This window comes from Lactuca saligna, chromosome 8 (genome assembly GCF_052625555.1).
Source record: "Lactuca saligna cultivar CGN05327 chromosome 8, ASM5262555v1, whole genome shotgun sequence".
NCBI lineage: Eukaryota > Viridiplantae > Streptophyta > Magnoliopsida > Asterales > Asteraceae > Lactuca > Lactuca saligna.
This window is the reverse complement of record NC_136424.1, coordinates 178860-184973: the sequence shown is the minus strand read 5'-3', so window position 1 is coordinate 184973 and position 6114 is coordinate 178860.

The window sequence follows — 6114 nt, the reverse complement described above, 5'->3', positions numbered from 1 at the left end:
TATATCATCATTATCAAAGCCTGTCAGGTCAAGATCCTCAAAAGAATCATTTCTCTCATCACCAGTAACCATTTCACCTCCAGCTTGTCTCTCACTTGACTCTTGTTCACGATCAGAAGCATCTTGGGCTTTTGGAGTTGGTGAATCTTCCTCTTCTGTTTCTTCGTCTTCAGACACATCTATTACAATATTTGCTGGAGTTGATCCTTCAGTAGATGTCTTCTCAAAAGAAGTATGTTCAGACGATTCATACGACACTGGCGTCTCATCTAATTCCGTAAACTTGCCAAATTTTTCTAATGGATAAAGCCCTTGAAAAGTGAATTTTCCTCTTCTGTTTTGTTAGATGAGTCCCACGGTGTGTGGACCCAAAGACTTTATATCCAGTGTATCACCCGTCTTTCTCACCTCCAGAAACTGTATGTTGATGAACATCTGTATGAAACGGGGATATTGCAGAAAAGTATCCCTTGTAGAGGCTCTGATGTTTATTACGAATTCCTCAAGAATAAACTTCGAGAAATTGAAATGAAATCCTGCAGCCAGAGATACCAACGCACCAGTTGTGCGTTGAGAGATCTCATCTGCTCCAGATCTTCTACCTGAGACGCAACTTACGAATACATGAGCTAAGAATCTCCAATATGGATGGAGCAGCTTTTTCAAAGTCGGCGGATATGTTCCCTCGTAATTCATCCTTCGTAGTATCCTTTGAACATCTTCAATACCAATTTTCGTCGGATAGATAGGTTGATCGTCAATTAATAACGCTTCACGAACAAAGCTTTCATTGATCACAATGTCTCGACCTTGCACCTTTGCCGTAACTGTGAAATTGCTGTCGTTATCCATATGCGACCTGGCAGTCGCCCAAAATTCACGTATAAGATTCTGATAAATCACCGGGTTAACGGATATTGCTAATGCTATACAACATTCACGTAGTCTGTGAATCATTGACCGCATGTCTGAATGTATGACTGGTGGATCCGCAAGAGCAATCGCCAGGTTGTGCATTTCCGCAAATTTGAGATTCGCCATTGTCTGCACTCAAACACAAGTGTAAGAAACCAACACCAAAAATAAAATTTATTTTAACCCAAAAAAATATTATAATAAAAAATATGATTAAAACAAAAATTTATTTATCAACATATTTGAGAATTTACTACTATCAAACCCAAGAAAATCGTGACACGATATTTTTGTAAAAAACAGATCAAAAATTGGTTCTTGGACCGTAAACTAGAGTTTACGGCCTAAAGATCTTTTCGAAAAATTGATACACGATGATCCCTGAATTATTTTAATCACATATGGGCAGTAAACTCGTGGATTCATGGGTCGTAAACATGGAGTTTACGGCCTATGAATATAAGCTACGATTAATTCCCAAAAACCGACTATTTGCTTTGAGTTAACAACTGATATTTACATATTCGTGAATGTAAAGACAAATAGCACCACAATAAAATAAAATTAAGTCGAAAACTTCAAGTTTCGGAGTTTACGACCTATGCTTACGGCCGTAAACACCGCCGAATCAGTTTTTGTAATTTTTACACACAATGATACAGTGAAATGTGAAACAAAATACATATTTGTGATCTACAAGATATTACCTTTAAGATGATGTATTCATTTTTCCGAAAATCGAAAAAAAAAAATTCAGAGAGTTCTGGGAGTGAGTTTGCGGCCGGAAACTCGTGAATGAGGAGTTTCCGGCAGTGAACTCCCTTTTTACCTATTTACCTTCCTTACATGATAACTACCCAGTATATCCAACTTCCACCAATTAAATTAAATTAAAAAAACTTTTTGAGGATTAATTTAATTTCGAAAATAAAATAAAATAAAACTTAAAAAAATAAAACTAACACCCAACAACTTAAATGCTAGAAAAATAAAAACAAGACAAAATAAAATAAAACTAAGTTAAAACAAACCAGTAAAAAGTAAAAATAAAATAAAATAAAATAAAATAAAATTTTAAATTGCACACCAAAAATTAAAATAAAATTAAATTAAATTAAAAAATAAAAAATAGATTTTTTTTAAAAGAACTTTAACTACTATTTCTTTTGTGATGCTTGGATCAAAGTTATTGGAAAATCTTATTTACTTCTCGGTACCCTCATTTTCACATCTCCGTCTGATCGATTGTCATTATTGTGGTCCACTTAAACACAAAAGACTTTTGACAGATTTGGACATCTTACCAATGACAAGATTCAGACATGTATCTAATTATGAATATCTATCACTATGATAAATTCTAAATCTTGAATAAATTCATCCTATGACCATTTAACTGACTACAACCAGGGATATTGTTGTCCACCTAAATCGAGCAGCGAGATCTACAGACAATCTGTATATGTTCAATTTTAAGTGTACTGGAACATGTTTCCCACTTCCTGATATGTCCCAGCCATCAAGAACTTCCAGAGTACTCCTTACACCGGGTGAGCAGACAACCATTCAGAGAGAAGATAGATTCAGAATTCACTAACTTATTACTTTAGAGGGATTGAGAAGTAGAAAGTTGCATATGCTGTGTACCAAGTCGGATTTAAGGTCACGCAAAGGAGACAACATATGGCTAAAAGATAGGAGAAGTTTCACAGATATCACTTGCAGAGAAGAGAATTGCATATGTTGTAATCCAGGTCGGATCTCTTCCAATCACGCAAAGGGTGCAGCATATGACTAATAGTAGGAAAGAAAAGAAAATGATATTCTACAGACCTAGCTTATCGAAATTTACCAGTCGCCCCATCCAACAGGAATTAAGGACAGAATCCGCACATCGAGGAAAAGTGACTCCACGGTTCCAGATACGGGTTATTTAGTGTGACCCATAGATTCCATGTATATCTCCCTGCTTAACCTATCCGAGCGTCGTGACATCAGGTTAAACGGATCTAACTAGGTCAAAGTTTGTCAAGTCCTTAAATTCATTTAGCTTCAACTTTTCCTAGTCAAGTCCATTTAAAATCTTTCGTGCCTACCAGCACATCAAGTACAGATCGTAGACGATTCAACTTAGGTACGTTACGCCGATTCACATGCAGAGAAGAGAATTGCATATGGTATAATTCAGGTTGGATCTCTTCCAATCACGCAAGGGGTGCAGCATATGACTAACAGTAGGAAAGAAAAGAAAATGATATTCTACAGACCTAGCTTATCGGAATTTACCAGTCACCCCATCCAACTGGAATTAAGGACAGAATCCGCACATCGAGGAAAAGTAACTCCAAGGTTCCAAATACGGGTTATTTAGTGTGACCCATAGATTCCATGTATATCTCCCTGCTCAACCTATCCGAGCGTCATGACATCAGGTTAAACGGATCTAACTAGGTCAAAGTTTGTCAAGTCCTTAAATTCATTTAGCTTCAACTTTTCCTTGTCAAGTCCATTTAAAATCTTTCGTGTCTACCAGCACATCGAGTACAGATCGTAGACGATTCAACTTAGGTACATTATGCCGATTCAGGTTGCCCGTTATCACTTGTTAATTTCATTTCCCATCACAATACTTACAACCGAATTTGTCAACTGAAATGCTAAATAAAAATGACACTATTTTTGGATTTTATCAATCTTTTAAATTTTTTTGTTGTTTTTGGATTTTTATTTCTCCTCCTAAATTTGTGCATGGGTGAGAATACGAAACAAAACAATGCACAAATATAAACTAACATAACAAAAAAAAAATTCAAACTATAGACTAATGAAACCAAAAATAAAAATAAAAAATAAAAAACTTAATCCTCAAAACGTATCATTTTCAGAAATCCCACAAGCACATCGAAGCGAGCTTTGTTAAAAGGTTTTGTGAACAAGTCCGCCACATTGTTATCAGTGTGGACCTGTTCTATTCGAATTAAAGAACGTTCATAACAATCTATGATAAAGTGAATTTAAATATCGATGTGCTTGATTTTAGAATGTTGGACTGGGTTCTTAGCAATTTGTATGGCAGCTTCATTATCACAATAGATAGGGGTTTCTAAATAATTCAAACCGTAGTCCAACAGCTGATGTTGGATCCAGATAACTTGAGAACAGCAAGCTGATGCAGCTACATATTCCGCCTATGTTGTCGAAGTCGAGACAGTGTGCTGCTTCTTGCATTGCCATGAAACTAATCTGTCACCTAGGTATTGACATCCTCCTGAAGTTGATTTCCTGTCAAGCTCACAACCTCCATACTTGCTGTCAGTAAAAGTATAAAGATCAAATTCAGAATTCTTCGGATAGCAAAGACCCAATTTAGGGCTTCCTTTGATATACCGAAAAATTCTTTTAACAACAATAAGATGAGAGAGTTTAGGATTAGCCTGATAACGTGCGCATTGACAAACTGAAAACATAATGTCTGGTCGACTTGCAGTAAGATACATCAGGGATCCAATCATCGATCGATAGAGAGTTTGATCTACGGGTTCGCCTTCTGGATCTGGAGTCAGGAGAGGTCGTTCAGCCATCGGTGTAGAAGCAGATTTAGCATCGTGAAGTGCGAAATTCTCAAGAATGTCCTCCACATACTTGGCCTGATGTAGTAGGATTCCGGTTGAATTTTGTTTAACCTGAAGCCCCAAAAACATGGTCATTTCTCCCAAAGAGCTAATTTCAAATCTTTTCTTCATTACACTTTCGAACTCCTTCCAAAGCTGTTGGCTGGTTGATCCAAAGATTATGCCGTCGACGTATATTTGAACAAGTATCTGGTCCTTGTCGACATGCTTTATGAACAATGTTTGATCGATAGTACCGCGAGTGTAACCATGTTCAAGCAAATGCTTTGTTAGAGTTGCATACCATGCTCCAGGAGCTTGATGCAGCTCATACAACGCTTTGTCCAACTTGTAAACATGATTAGGAAACTTCGGGTCGACAAACCCTGGAGGTTGATCAACATAGATTTCTTCCTTCACCTTGCCATACAAGAAGGCAGTCTTGACATCCATTTGAAAAACAATGAAATTCATATATGAAGCATATGCTAGGAAGATACGAATTGCCTCCAAGCGAGCTACGGGAGCATATACTTCAATGTAGTCAAGACCCTCGACTTTTCGAAAGCCACGAACTACCAGTCTAGCTTTGTTTCGCACAATAACCCCTGAATCATCCTGCTTGTTACGATAGAACCACCGTGTGTCAAGAGACTTTTTGCCCTTTGGTAACTCAACTAACTTCCAAACACCGAGTTTTTCAAATTGATGCAATTCCTCATGCATTGCATCCACCCAGTTAGGTTCATTTAGAGCCATTTCTACATTCTTGGGCTCAATTTGTGAGATGAAACAAGAATACAAACATGTATTAACGTCTACACTCTGGCTTCTAGTTTTAACCCCATCCTCTAGCTAGCCGATAACGTTTTCGATCGGATGATCGCATTGAACTCTTGAGGGTATTTCTTGGCTGATATCATTTAAGGAGACAGGGAGAGTGTGAATGTTGATCCCTCCTTCATTTGCTGGTTCGGCAGCACCAGATGGTTCTGCGACATAGTCATCTGCAATAAGATCAGGAAAGAGTAATTCCATGAATGTTGAGGAGACAGCGAAAGCATCGTTTGGAGTTAACTCTTTCTCTATAAACATATGAGGTGTCGTTCCAGCATCAGAAGAATCAGTATGGGCTGATTGAGGACTATCATGTACCCCGAACGGACTCTCTTGAGGAGTAGAAGATGATTCCCCCGATAATGTTGAAAAAGACTCCCCCTCAGGTGTAGAAGAAGGCTCCCCCTCAGATGCAGCAGGAGATCCTCCCTTATGAGAACTAGAGGTATCTCCCTCAAGTGAGGCTTTAGCTTTCCCTTTTGATGAACCAGAAGATTTGGATACAGGCTTGTACACGACTTCTTCGTCTTCAACTTCAGAGATGCCCTTCCCATGCGAATCAGCTCGAGATACATTGTTTGAGTACATGTCAAAGGATTTAAAAAGTGACGTATAATCAAACAACCAATCCGGACCCACTCTTAGGTCTGTCTCATTCTCTTCCAACCAACGCACGTCATAGGATTCCACAATCTGCTTGGTTTTCTTATTGTAGACTCTATAAGCGGTGCAAGTAGCGTACCCCACAAAA